This window comes from Talpa occidentalis, unplaced genomic scaffold (genome assembly GCF_014898055.3).
Source record: "Talpa occidentalis isolate TD23 unplaced genomic scaffold, MPIMG_talOcc4v2.1 talOcc4.3, whole genome shotgun sequence".
NCBI lineage: Eukaryota > Metazoa > Chordata > Mammalia > Eulipotyphla > Talpidae > Talpa > Talpa occidentalis.
The window spans coordinates 77,023,585-77,037,992 of NW_023603184.1; the positions used below are offsets into that span (position 1 = coordinate 77,023,585).

The 14,408-nt window shown below is 33.3% G+C and overlaps 1 protein-coding gene across 1 annotated transcript in view; it reads right to left on the minus strand.

Annotated features, from left to right (window-relative positions):
• Nucleotides 1–14,408, minus strand: part of LRP1B (LDL receptor related protein 1B) — a 1,722,250-nt gene that overhangs the window by 718,739 nt on the left and 989,103 nt on the right. The gene's annotated exons all lie outside the window — the stretch shown is intronic.

The following is a 14,408-nucleotide window of genomic DNA, read 5'->3' on the forward strand; positions in this document are numbered from 1 at the left end:
TGACTTAAATATAATCTCAAAAATAATTCAATTTACAGTGACTGAGCAATATTAAGATTACCTAGAGTACAGTGTATTTGATTTTACAAACTTGGAAAATTAGTTTTCAGTTACTTTTTTCACAACAATCTTATATTATATAACAGTATGGGGTACCTTTCAAGCTAAAAAGCACTATTTAAACTTCAATTTAGCTCATACTCTGTGGGAGGCTTTTTCTAATTTTTAAACATTAATGCACACTGTTCTGTGATAGTGTGAGACAGATTTTATTATGAATATATATATTCCCCAAATGTTCTTGAAAGATCAATTTATCACAATGAATTAAAAACTATTTTTCAAGTGACATTCCACTCAGGTGAAGCGCTTCCTATTCTAGTGAAGAATAAATGAAGAGTATACAATGCTATGCTTTATTGTCATGCTAAATTCTCAAACCTTTGCTCCTATGCACACTCACTGTCCCCACCCCTCTCTTCCTGCTTCCATCAATTCCATCTTGCATCTACTCTTTCTTCACTTGTAAATCTGTTTGTTCAGAATCACCGCAAGTTAAATTACTAAGGGGCAAATTTGACTTCTTTTTCCTTTCCTCTAGCAAACTGCCCACTATTCTTGACATATGATCTCTCTTTCTCACTCCATACCAAAAAGCCTTTCCTGTTACAGTTTCCTGTGATGGTGGGTCCGTTTCACAGAGCTGAAGAGGTGTACAGGTTGTTTGACTTTGTGCAAGGGAGTTGAAGGTTCTGGCACATGATGTGTACAGACTAAGTACAGATAGTGATACGAAACAGGCAACTGCATCTATCAATATGGTAATTAAGAGGAAAGTTGAGTCTGGAAATCCTTTTCTGAAGTCATTTTGGAATGACTTAATTAGATGTATCCCAAAAGTAAAAAGAAAACAGTACCAAGGCAAGAAACTTGGAGGCATGCTGTTGGGGAAACAACATTTATGGTCAAAGAGATAATATTTACTCTCATAGAAGTCTATGGGACAACAGTTTGAGAATAAAGAATTGAAGCGACTGGCTGTGTCAATCACTTAACAAAATTTAAATACAGAAGATTAAGAAGATGACACTGAATTAAGTATTTGCTAAAATACTTGTGATTTTTGATACTTCTGCTTGATATGATTAATTATAGAGGAAAAGAGAATAAAGTGATGATGAAGGAGGTCAGGAAAACATTATTTTTACAAAATACTTTTCAGTGACATTGACTTATTATTACAGGAAGTGATGCAAGTGATTCTCATATTTATTCTAGTTCATGATACAACTGATCGTTGCTACTGTCTGAATAAGCTTCAAAGTATGAAAAATGTATAAGTATATGATTTGTCAAATTTTACTCTCCACGGAAGTAAAAAAATAAAAAAAAACACAAGAGGATTTCGGGTATGTGAAACATTTTTGAGCTAGAAAAATCAGTAAAGATTTTGTCTTTGTAACCCCACCCACCCTATGTCAGAATAACTAGTGTCCAGTGTAGATATAAAATAGTTCTTTACACTAAATTGAACCTTCTGTGTATATTTATAATTGAAATACAAGAAATGGAAGAGTTCCCCAAGACAATAAGACTGTAAGACAACAGAACTTGAAGCAGCAAGTATCCAGACTTATGATTATATAAATTTCTGTTTACTGATTTCAGCCCTTTTTAACTTTTGTTTAAATTTCCCACCACTGTTACAGAAAAGTCTTCATTTCCAGAGCATTTTTCATTGGTAGCATAGCTATGTTATAATTGGTAAGCTAAAGCTACAATTTTTAGTTCTACAATTTTTAGCTAACTACATTTTTGATGTAAGAATAGTTGGGGTGGAAAATCACTCTTTTCTTTCTATAATATTTGCACAAATTTTAGAAAAAGTAAATAATGTGCTGTGAACCCCATTATCGACATATCTGGTATTATGTGGCCCCCTATTGTAGCAATGTTGCAAACAATTATAATTACCTGTGAATCAGAAGTGGCAGATAACTTTGTATTGTACAGAAGAGAAAGAAAACCAGGCTAAAAGTTTACATGGTTATTCATTTTCAGACCATAACATGAATATATGCCATGCCTTGTTTTTAACTTAACATTTTTAGCTAATTTCAAACTTACATAAATAGTGTGACAATAAAAGACTGTCTAGAACCTTTAGATTCATCAATTGTTCACATTTTGTCCTTCTATTTAATTTATTCTCAAGATCATTTGAGAGTAAATTGGACAAACCATGATATTTTACACCTAAATATTTCAGCTTCAATCTTTTAAGTACAAGGGCATTCTCTAATATAACCACAGTATGCAGATTCTTCACTTATTTTTGATATCATTTTATTACATTATAACTAAGACAACAAAAAACAGTATTCCAACTACAGTTTCTAAGATAAATCTATTAGTTTATAAAGTTATAAAACTATATAATTTTTATTCAGATTTTTCCTTTGACCAATAATATTCTCTATAACAAAAATTAATATCTTTCACTAATTCAGAATCCAATCCAACATCATATATTGTATCTAATTGTTCTTTCTCTCTAGACACCTTGAATCTTGAACCATTATACATCGCTAACAATTGTAAGCTTTGTAATTTTCACTGCTCATTATGTCATCATTTCTGATAGGCAAACATGAATTATTTTGAAGGATATTCTTACTTGGAATGTTCCTGATTTTTCCCGTTAAATTTTGCTTTTAAACTGAAATGTAGTCATTTCATATTTTGTTATTCTCCCTAGGTTTAGAAACCATGTCTAAGCCAACAAACTAACCAGAAATTCCATAGAAAGGAACATTGGTAGTGGTTTGAAATCTCATTTATTTCATCTTATTTAGTACGTATCTTATCAAGTACCTTATTCTGCCTTTGGTATATTGGCACCCTAATGTAACAATCTCCCTGTTTTTTCCTGCGGTATCAATTATTTTATTTTACTCTTAGCATAAAGAAGATATTAAATTGAGAATGATAGTGTTTGGCTCTTCACTTATTTTTTTAATGTTATTCTATTCCTTTCCCAATAAGACAAAAATTAATATTCCAACTACCATTTCTAAGATAAGTTTAACTATTAGTTAAAAGTAATAAAACATTCCTTTCAAACTATATTACTAATCCAGTTCATTATCCATGGTTCATCATTCTTATAATTTAGCATCTGTAGTAAATGGGAGTTATTATTTTGACTTTTTTTTATCTCAGATATGGGACACTTGTTTTATCTGAGACCATTATTAATTATATCGGTAGCCATGAATTACTACATATGTATGCATTTTATACAGTTGAGGATAGTAAGAAACTCTGTGTATTGTTGGTAAATTTCCCTAACATAAATCAAAAGTCACAAAGGGAGCATCCACAGACAATGACAGAGTGCTGTGTTTACAGACCGGTGACTCTAATCACACCTATGCTTTAAAGCAAAGCATATATTACATATACTGACATCTTAAAACATGTAATTTTTAATTGATAAAAATAACACTTTCACCAGTTATATCCATTTAAAATGATACTTATGTACTTTATACCAAAAGAACATAGGGGGATTTGAACACAGCAGAGTCTGATCCATATCCTTTAAGTGTAGTCAACCTGCTTTTTGTGTCACCACTTTTAGTTGTAACATTTTAGTTATAACTCAATGATGGAATTTAAAAATTCACAAAATGTTCTTGCAATGAGACAAGCTACCTTTCACTTTAACTGATTAAACAATGAAGTTACACAAAAAGATTTTGATTGGAGAGAAGATGAGAGGGAAGGGAGACATAAAACTAGGAAGGACATATTGTCAGATTAAAAATAAAATCATTATTCTGATTAGGATCTAGCAAACTTTCCATATTTATTAATAACACATTAATGTAGATAACTATATTACTTTATATTTCAGAAAAATTGATATATGTTTCCCTTAGTAAGGATTATATTAAGAACTTCATTTTCCAGGCTTATCTTTAAAATAATTTAGTGTTATCCAAATAACACTGATAGTATTACAACTTATATTGTATATACACAAATTGAACACAAATTGACAGTGTATTCAGAATTAAAGTAGGATTATTAAATATTTAGCACTGCAATTCTAAAATTAAATTGCAAATCTAAAAGAATAATGAGTCTTTGTAGTAAGAGATTTATATTCACATTCCATTAGCTGCTTCTACTTAAGGGATGTGGACAATAAGCAATTAAACTAACTTCTCTGTCTAGCCAAGACTGTTCTCGACAGATATTTATTGATTTTTACTCATTTGGGATTTTGGGTTTCATTGTTTGAAAAATCTCTATTGAACTTCGTTTTCAGTTCATACATAAATACACTGAAATTAAACTTGATGTCCAGATTCTTGCATACATCTGGCTACTCTATGTACTGGAAACATTTCCACCCATGATTTCTCCTAAAGTGTATAAGTATTATGATGTCAGTAATTGGTTGCTCAATTCAACATCCTTAGTTAAATAAACCTGTCCCACCCAGTTAGTGTTCATGACAAGTCCAGCTCCACATGCCAGTATCATCCTTCTTCCTGTTTACAGAAAGTTAGAATAAAGAACATGTGGCACAAATCAAACAAAATTGTAAGCTGAGCTCATTCACCATTAGAACCCTTTCAATTACCAACATCAAAAAGTATGGCATCCACCTAGTGCGCAGTTCTGTTAACATGGCCAGATGATCAGAGAGTAGGGATGGGAGCTCTAGGAAAAGGGGTAGACCATTGACCCTATTAGATATCAGCTAGTAAAAGGCTGGACCAAAACTTGATTTGATTGTGATCCATCACAAATTTCTTTATACTCTAAGAATCACTTGAATATGTTTACTAGTTGATTCCTACCATCAAGGATATAAATAACCGCATAGGCCATTTCTAATGACAAATGTGGCCTTACTTACTGACCTGGCATTCCTTTTTTTTTATTCTCAGTCTATAATTGAAACCTTATAAATCCATATTTATCAATGACAATATCAGGACTAAATCTGTCAACATTTTACCCATGTTTATGTAGGTCTCTGTCCAAAGTGCAGTGCAATATAACATTCTGTCCACTTACACCATCTTCTCTTTTTCTATCAAACACTTTGAATGTACCTTCCAAATGTTCATAGTCCAATGGTCCATGGATAGGACCAATTACGTGATCTCAATATTACCAATCTCATAAGACTACTCTGATTGTTCCTTCTACTGTTTTACCTATAATGAAATTTAGTATCTCCTGAGGTTACTATTTCTCAGCAGTCATTAAAAGCACTGCCCTCCCCACTACTTATTACAGAATAATTACTCTCATCTTGCAATATCTCTGATTTTTTGTCTCACTTGGTGTGTATCTCTGACAGCACCCATCCTTGTTTTCTACCTTGCTAACCAACCAGGGAAGTCAATAATTCTAAGATCTACTGGATAATGAATCCATAAAGTTCTTTCTTGTTGCCTTGACCTCCTCTTTCTCTATGGCCATTTAATTTTAGTATACTTCAACTACAAATCCTCACAGTCATGATTAGAAATTATGCCTTTGTCATAGGAAAAAACACAACCATCATCACCACTATCACCACCATCCACCCACCAAGAGCCTCCAATTCTTTCATCTGACTGAATGTTTACTATCTGTCTTGCTCAGGTACTTACTGCAGCAAGTCTTTGACCTTATCAAAACTTTGTCCTCAATGGCCCTTCCCATTTTCTGTCCTTCAACTGTCCACAAGGATCTAATTCATTCTATTCTACCCTACTCTTCTCTCAAAGGATGATCTTGTCTGGCTTCTCCGGTAGCACAGTGGTTGAGTGCTGGGTTGCGAAGCTGCCTGCAGCCTCTGCAGCGCTGGTTTAATCCCCAGCTGCCTGGCAAGGGTCCTACATGGTGTGCAGACCTCTCCTGCCACCCGCTGCTCCCCTCAGCAGTGTACTTTGTCAGTCTGCCTGTTCTGCTCTCCGCTCTGGCTCTGGCTCTGACTTTGGTGAATTCTCTCACCCTCCCGCACTTCTGACTGTACCCAGTGCTTGTATAAATAAATAAACCTTAAAAAAAAAAAGGATGATCTTGTCTCTTGTCTCTCACTGAATAGAAAATTTAAAGCACATTGAAAAGCAACTTCTTTGTTTGCTTATAGCCCCAGCCTACACCTATTGACATCTACATCAATTATTTTCCCCCTCTTTTCTTAAAATACACAAGGTGGTATCTACCTATGTGATTAGGTCAGTGAAAGGCAAAACCCATCCCATCTCCTCAGAAGCTAATTTTCAACAATATACTTTTCTGCATTTTTGACCAACCCTTCTTTAACTTTCACTTTCAGCATGCAAACTTGCTCTGCCATTTATCACTCTGAAACACATGAAAGTTTTCCATTAACTTCAAACTATCTTTCGTGTATAGTCCTTTCTTTCTATGAACCATTCACAGAAAAACCTTCTCCAAAGAACAGTTCATGCAAGATGGCTTCATATTTCCTCTCAATCATTCTTCATTCCACATGGATATCCCATCCAGCCTCAGTATTCTTTTTTCTTTTAAACTTACATAGGTTGCTAAAAATTTTAATATGACTAAATCTTTCTCAGCTCTCATTTTATTCACCTCGCCTTAGCAACATGCCACGCTAATCACTCCCTCCCCTTCAAATTTTCTTTCCCTTAGTGCTTTCTCAGTTTTCTTCCTACATGATCACATTTTCTTAATTGCATGTTTAATCTTTTTCTATCCAAGTCTAGCAATACTGGAATTTATAGGTTCAGTGTTGGATCTCTAATTCTTACATAGATCACCTTAAGTGTTGCCCTTTCATTTATTATGACAACTCTTCTAAATTCTAATCTGTTTCTGAGTTTCTAACTCAAAAATAAACTTGCTTCTTCATACTTATAGTTAAATTATTTAAATTGTCACAGATTTAACATATTAACATTTTGCTATTTTTACTAAAATATTCCTACTTTATTCTGTCATTTTTAATTTTTTTATTTACTGTAATAAAGTATTCCTACTTTAGTGTGTTAAATTGTGCCACATTTTATCCAACAGCTCATTCCAGAATCTAGGCATTCATCCTTGATACCTTTATACTAATACATCACCACATCTGCCAACTGTATCTTCAAAGTATATTTCAAATCCATATATATAGCTCCTTCTCAGATCCTCTTTCCCAAACCAAGTCCCCAACACCTCTTGTTGGGCACTTATATATATATATATATATATATATATATATTTTAAGATTTATTTATTTATTTATACAAGAACCGGGGTATAGGCCAGATGCACAGAAGGGTGAGAGAATTCACCAGTGACAGAGCGGGGAACAGAACAGGCAGACTGATGAAATACACAGCTGACGGGAGCAGCAGGCGAGACAGGAAAGGTCAGCCGTGCCATGTGGGACCCCCGCCAGCTGGCCGGGATTGAACCAGCTCTGCAGAGGCTGCGGACAGCTTCACAGCGTGGTGTTCAACCGCCTGTGCCACCAGGGTTACCCTGGGAACTTATATTTCATCCCTGTTTCTTGTTCCTTTTAAAATAATCTTCTCATAATATCCAAGTGATCTTATTAGAATGAAGAGTGGATTCTGTGTTCTAAAAACCCTTCTATAGCTGCCGGTATTAATTAGAATACAATCTTGTATTCTTAACATTATTGACAATATTGAACATTATTTTGTCTCAGCCATCTGTCCTGCTTCTTCTACATAGCTACTAATTCAGTCCCCTATTCCTTAACCTCTATACTTTTAATGCCTTTGGCTTTCAGTTTCTTCACCAACCCATACATTTTCTTCCTTCTACTCTGCACATATTCATCCTTCAGCCTGAAAAACAATGTCTGTTATGCTACTCCAATCTTATCTTTTAATTTTCCACTTAAATGTCAACTTTTGTGAAAGACCTTTTCTCTTCATTCAATATTAGTTGGGTCTGACTGATACAATCTCATGACATTTTGTGCATTCTTATAATACCCTTCTTCATTTAACTTTTATGAAAGAGATACACACACATATCACACTCACACATACTATCTATATCTATATATCATGTTTAAAATTTGATTACTAAGTATATTACAATCTCCAGGGTACAAATGCCATATATCATCTTTATTTAGCATTTTATGATCAGAAACTAGCCTGGTGTCTTTGCATACTGAAACTGGCAATTGTCACTTTACTTAGTTTTTGGTTTCTCCAGACCTCAGAAGAGACTGGGAGCCAATACTTGCTTTGAAAGCAGAAGAAAAGACAGTGGAGTATGCTCAGCAAAAGTTTATTTGTAGGGCCTCCCGGTGGCGCAGCGGTTGAGCGCCGGGTTGCAAAGCTGCCCACAGCCTCCGCAGCGCCAGTTCCATCACGGGCAGCTCCCAGGCCACTGGAGGAGGGTCCCACATGGCGCGCAGACTTCTCCTGCTGCCCGCTGCTCCCCTCAGCAGTGTACTTGGGTCCTTCTGCCTGCTCTGCTCCCCGCTCTGGTTCTGATGAATTCTCTCACCCTCCCGCGCTTCTGACTGTACCCAGTGCTTGTATAAATAAATAAATAAATCTTTAAAAAAAAGTTTATTTGTAGCAAAGCAAAATATATCTTTATCTGAAGCAAAAACAGCTAAGCAAAGCTCGTGTTGCCACGAGGGGACTCTAATGAGTTGCCATGGGTGGGATTCAGGAGTCTGATTTTATCTGTTGGAGTTCTTTTGTTTTTTCTTTTTTGGGGGGCGGGGGGGGTGAACAGTTTTATATTTTTGTTTCTTTTCTTTTTTTTGGAGTTTCTGTTTACTGGCCTTGATTTGTGCACTGCACTATGGATGCCAGTCTGTTTTCCTATCTTCTTGAAGCTCTCTCCTGACTGTGATCCTTCCCTTCAATACTAGGTTTTCTCCCTAGAGAAAGATGAGATGAGATAGATAGATAGATAGATAGATAGATAGATAGATAGATAGATAGATAGATAGATAGATAGACAGACAGATAGACAGAGAGAGAGAGATAGAAACAGATATATATATATATATGTATATTTATTTACATATAGACTCTGGAAGGACTTTCTCCCATTAGATATTAGAATTCATATTTGAAAAAGTGGCAAACAAATGCAAATAAAATCACTCTACCATTGGGTTTAGACTATCCATTTCCAGAATGCAGCAAGTTTTGCTTCTTTGTTTTCTTAAATGATATGCGTAAAATCAGCATGAATTTTAAAACTATAATACTGTTCCCTGTGAGAAGTATGGACTGGTTGTGTTGAGAGATTAGATTAAAGATATGTTTGGCAGTTGTGGATTAGTATAGGGAATACAATTGGAAAATTAGAAACAGATTCAAGAAGTATTTTGGAGTCTGTGTCAATAGGCTTGATAATGGAGTGGGGAAAAGGGTGAGTTAAGAACAGTATTCTAGACAATGATAATTTTCAATAAAATATATTTCTTGGATGTATTTTACCTTCAGGAAGTCTACCTGTCTTATAAGATTTCAAGATGTCTTTCAATTTAAAATGAAGAATGGATTTACAATTTGGGCATATTACTTTTCATGACCAAGGGCAATGCTATCTGAGAACTCCTTCAGGGGTCAGATTTCAGGATGTCAGTACTCAAAAACTCATGCTCAATATACTTGATTCATGTGGAATGGTAGAATATTTGCAGTGAATTATTAGATGTCAAAAAAGTTGCTCTTTGAGGTATGCAGAGATGTATAATCAAATTTCCTCACATAAAGAAGTCCTTTGGTTTATAAAGGGATTTTTTTTTTTTTTTTTTTTTTTTTGGAGCTGAAATAACACAGATGGCTGTCTCAGAAGTACTAAGGTAGTATCCATGAAGCTGTGGACTGTTGAACAAGTTTGGTTCACTGCTATGCTAATTACCAGTTAACTGAACTGTCAATTTATGTTTTAAGTTCTTACTAAATGGAGGGGGAAAGTGTGTAAAAAAATAAAACTTTAACTGCAGCATAGTTTTCTTGGATATTATTTACTTTTTATATTTGTGTGCCCATCTCATTTTGCTGTTGGAATGTGTATTGCAACAATGATAGAATTATATGGGCTCATAGATAAAATCACATTATAAAAATATAAGATTTATTCGATTAACCCTCACATTCCTAACTGTAAAAGGCAAACATAAAAAAAAATAAGGCAAAAGTTGCATAAAACAATAACTTATTCATAAGTGACTTCATTTAAATGTCTTAGTTTAGTTTTAAACAAAAACAGATGATCTTATTCAGGTTAAGGACGTTAAGTCTATGGAGGTCAAAGCAAGCTGGTGAAGGGGAGTAGCTAACCTTATGCAGTTGGCAAAGTAAGTATTTGATAATAGTGAGAGGCTTCTAGACCAGGGTTTCTTGACCTGGATGAGTTTCAGAAGTTCCATCATCAACAAACTGAATAGGATTACATAAATTGATAATTATGCCAGCAAATTTACATTCCTACCTATGTTTTTTTTTTGACAAGAGAGTTAATATTCAAAAAGGTAAATGTTAATGTTTTAAAATAGTGATTTAAAATTTATTGTACAGTACTATCTCCTGGAGACACACTGAAATCTCCAATTCCTACCATTGCTGGGTTGGAAATCTGTTATATATAAAACAACAGCATTAATTGACAAAATTAAATATGCATTTATCCTTGATCTAGCATTCTATATTACAGAAACTCATATTAAAGATGAATCTTCACAAATAAGAGACAATATAGACACAAGTTATTCACTATAACATTAGTATTGAAAACATTTTTAACCAATTCTCCATTTCCTTACAAATTCATTCTTTCTGTCCAGAGATATTTAGTATCCACTGGATTTAAGGTTATGTAATAACAGAATTGCAGGCATCTAGTCTGCATATCTAGAGGAAATAGGAAGAAAATAATTGGAAATAAATGTAATTTATAATTTATGAATACTCAGGCTGGCTCTGCAAACTGTTAGTAGAAGCAATGCATTAAAAAAAAAAAAAAACTTGTTGATAATCACAAAGAATTAAAAACAAAGTATTAAAAAGCATAATCAACAATGGTTATATTCTCCCAATTTCATTAATTTATATGTGAAGAGCAATTAATTTTTCAAAGAAAACAGATGGAATAATAGTATTGGTATATTTCTTACAGATATCTTAGTCTGTTTACTGATCAATTTTCCTATTCCTCAGTGTCTTTACTGCTCAGTCTTCTACTGTTCAATGTCTTTCTTCTAACGTCAGTGCCTATAATATTCAGTGCTACAGCTAAATTTATCAAGGTATAGTCTTTAGTTATTCAATCAAACACTAAACAAGGTGTTACTTGTGAAGATGTTTTGTATATGTACAAGAAGTAAGGTTTTACTAGAGATGAAAAATTCAACCTGTGGACTGCAGGCTCAGCTCCTGCCCAAGCGTTCAACATGTCCTTCCTGATTGTCTGCCTTGCTGATTTTCATCTAAAAAACTAGTTCCCATAGTCACTTAAATCACTTCCTTACAAACAATCCAAGCATATTCATATATTTCATTTGTTTAGGTTTTTTTCCTGCTGGAACTCTATCTGACAGAATACACAAAATTTATTTACTTAGGAGAGCACCCCTTCTTAATTTAAGTACATCTCATATGAGTGAAACACTAATCTGAATGAGTGTTAGGACTTAGGTGAGAGTTTCAAAGAACTTTTTTAAACAACTGTACCTGGATGGGGAGACATAAGGGTAAGCCGCAGTTCTTTTTGCAGTTCTTTCCTATAATAGCCCAATCAAATAATAGAGAAATGACAGGTACTAGGATGTATTATTCAACCCCTGAATTCAACCATGCTCAAATTATTAGTATTTGTTTTAATTTGTAATCAGAAACATTAAATTCCTATTTTGTTCTTAAGCTTATTTGAATGCAGTTTCCTAATATTTACAACTAAAAAATTACTACATGAAAATGCATGGCTAAAGAAAATCACAACTGGAAAATGTATTATCACCACAAGAGAAATATGTCAAATATTCTACTGACAGCAAATGTTTTGAGCAGCTATTGCTTATGAAAATTGATAATTTAAAAGACAAATCTGAATTACTAAAATGTAATTTTATTTTATTTATGTAAAAGGAAAAGCTATTTGAGTAATCAATGGCTTTGAACAGAGAATTCAGAAGTCTAAAAATACAATAACTATACCTCAATAAATACTTCCATCTTTTACTTTGTCTTCCACAGAAAACACAGCAGAATGAAATCCAAAATTTCATATTCCATTATAAAATAAAATCAATGAAACTATTAGAAAAATATGTAGTTTGTACCTGTCAATCTGTTTCATGCGTATAAGGTAAATTATTCAGAAAACATTCTTCAGATAGTCACTACATAAGGATCTGCCACTTCTGAAATTAAATTGCATGGCAAAATGTGTTTCAAATATTTATAAAGGAAAGGTGAACATTATGTAGTTGAATAAAAACAAGGTAGTGATCTAGGGGTTTATGTTAAAATTTCATGGTCAAATGTCCAATTGATTGGTAACCAGAATATTCTAAGCAAATTGCATTATCCACCATGAACTTAGTGAGCAGTTTCTAACACTAGTTAGGAAAATTAGCTTGGAATATCTGTACAGTTCATAACATTTCCTTTTGGTTTGTTTTTCTACAGGAAAGAGTCTTCTGCCCAAGTACATTTACATTTGAATACCTCCAATTCACCTTCTATTCTTAGATTGTTAGAACAGTAGTGGTGACTAGCCCTGCATACCCAGTAAGATGGTTACACAATTTAATTAGGTTCTTTGTATTGAATTATTTATATGATGGCAGAAAGCTAGTAGTGGCTGCTGATTTAAACAGACATATAAAGTCAGGATAGTGGTGTTTGGGGGCATGTATGAACTAGGAGAGAGGAAGATTAGAGATAGTGATAGCAACAGAGATATAGATAAGTTTAAATATATATATTAGTGATAGTGACAGAGATAAGTTTAAACATATATATATATATAGACACACATATATGTATATATACACACATACATATACACATGCATGCATACACACATACACACAGAGAGAATGAAACAATCATAAAGGAAATGTTCTATTTCCTCATATTTGATCTTAAACTTCACACAGGGAATGTATAAAAGCTACTTTGAAACTGCTGTGTTTTTGTTTTAATTATATTTTTAATTGAAGTAATATTGAATTACTATGTTAAGGAATGGGTCTGCTAACCAGACATTAGGAATGGTAAACAAAGATTTATTTACTTTAAATGATGGTATCAATAAAAAAAAAAAAAAAAAAACAAATACAAAACACAATGGTAATATAAAATGAAAATGAATTCTGAGCTAATGTTGACCTCTGTGCTACTATGATGATTTAAAATTATTTTCTCCACCTTGGATAGTAGTATTAAATTATAATACAGACCTAGAAATAGAAAATAATTTTCCAGGATCATACAGATAAGCAATTACAGAGTATGGTTTAAAACTCATCTCTTCATTATATGGAAAAATATTGCATTCAATTTCCCCAAAATATTTTCCTGTTCTCCTCTATGGTAGTGCTATATATTTAAGAAACCTCCAATTCTTATGACTCTAATTATATTGAATGTTAACTATACATAGAAAAAAAAAAAACAGAATTTAGACTTCATACCTTGCCTTTCCAATTATAAAGCAAAGCTCTGGGAGTCAATTGTCTCTATAAAATATAAAATATTTGCTATGTCAGGTAAACAAACAATAGCAATAATAACACCACACTTTTTCAGTTTCTACTGGAATATTTGGATCACTGAAATAACTGTAGATATAAGATATAGCTCCAAATGCTGAAATTAAGAAAGGTTAATTGATGAATGTGCATTATTCATCACTTTCCTATATGTGTAAACAGACTCAAATGTAAAGTGCTTCAAAATTGCTAACTGAAAGTAAGCACAACGTACTCACAAGCTTTTTTTATATTTGAGCACACTTTATATAACTGTGCAAATAATGACGCTCTTATAATCTGAATGTTTTCCTTCCTTTTTCCCTCTGTTTCTCCCTCCCTCCTTTCTTAATTTCTCTTTTAATAACTACAAACAGTTTTTTTTTGAGACAGTCCTATCCATTTCAGTTAGAACCTACACCAGCAAGCACATAAATGATCATTTGAATATGATTGATGAAGTTAAAGTCAAGGATTAAAGTCAGAGCATTGAATGTGGGTAAATTCTTTTCATGAAGAGTTTCTAAAACTCTTTGTGAAATAGGTCTCAATATCCTGAGGTACACTACTTAAATTGTTTTGACTCCAATAATTTGAAAGTAATTTGAAAGCAAGTATTATACCATTTATGGAATGATTTTAAAGCCATTTTGAGTGC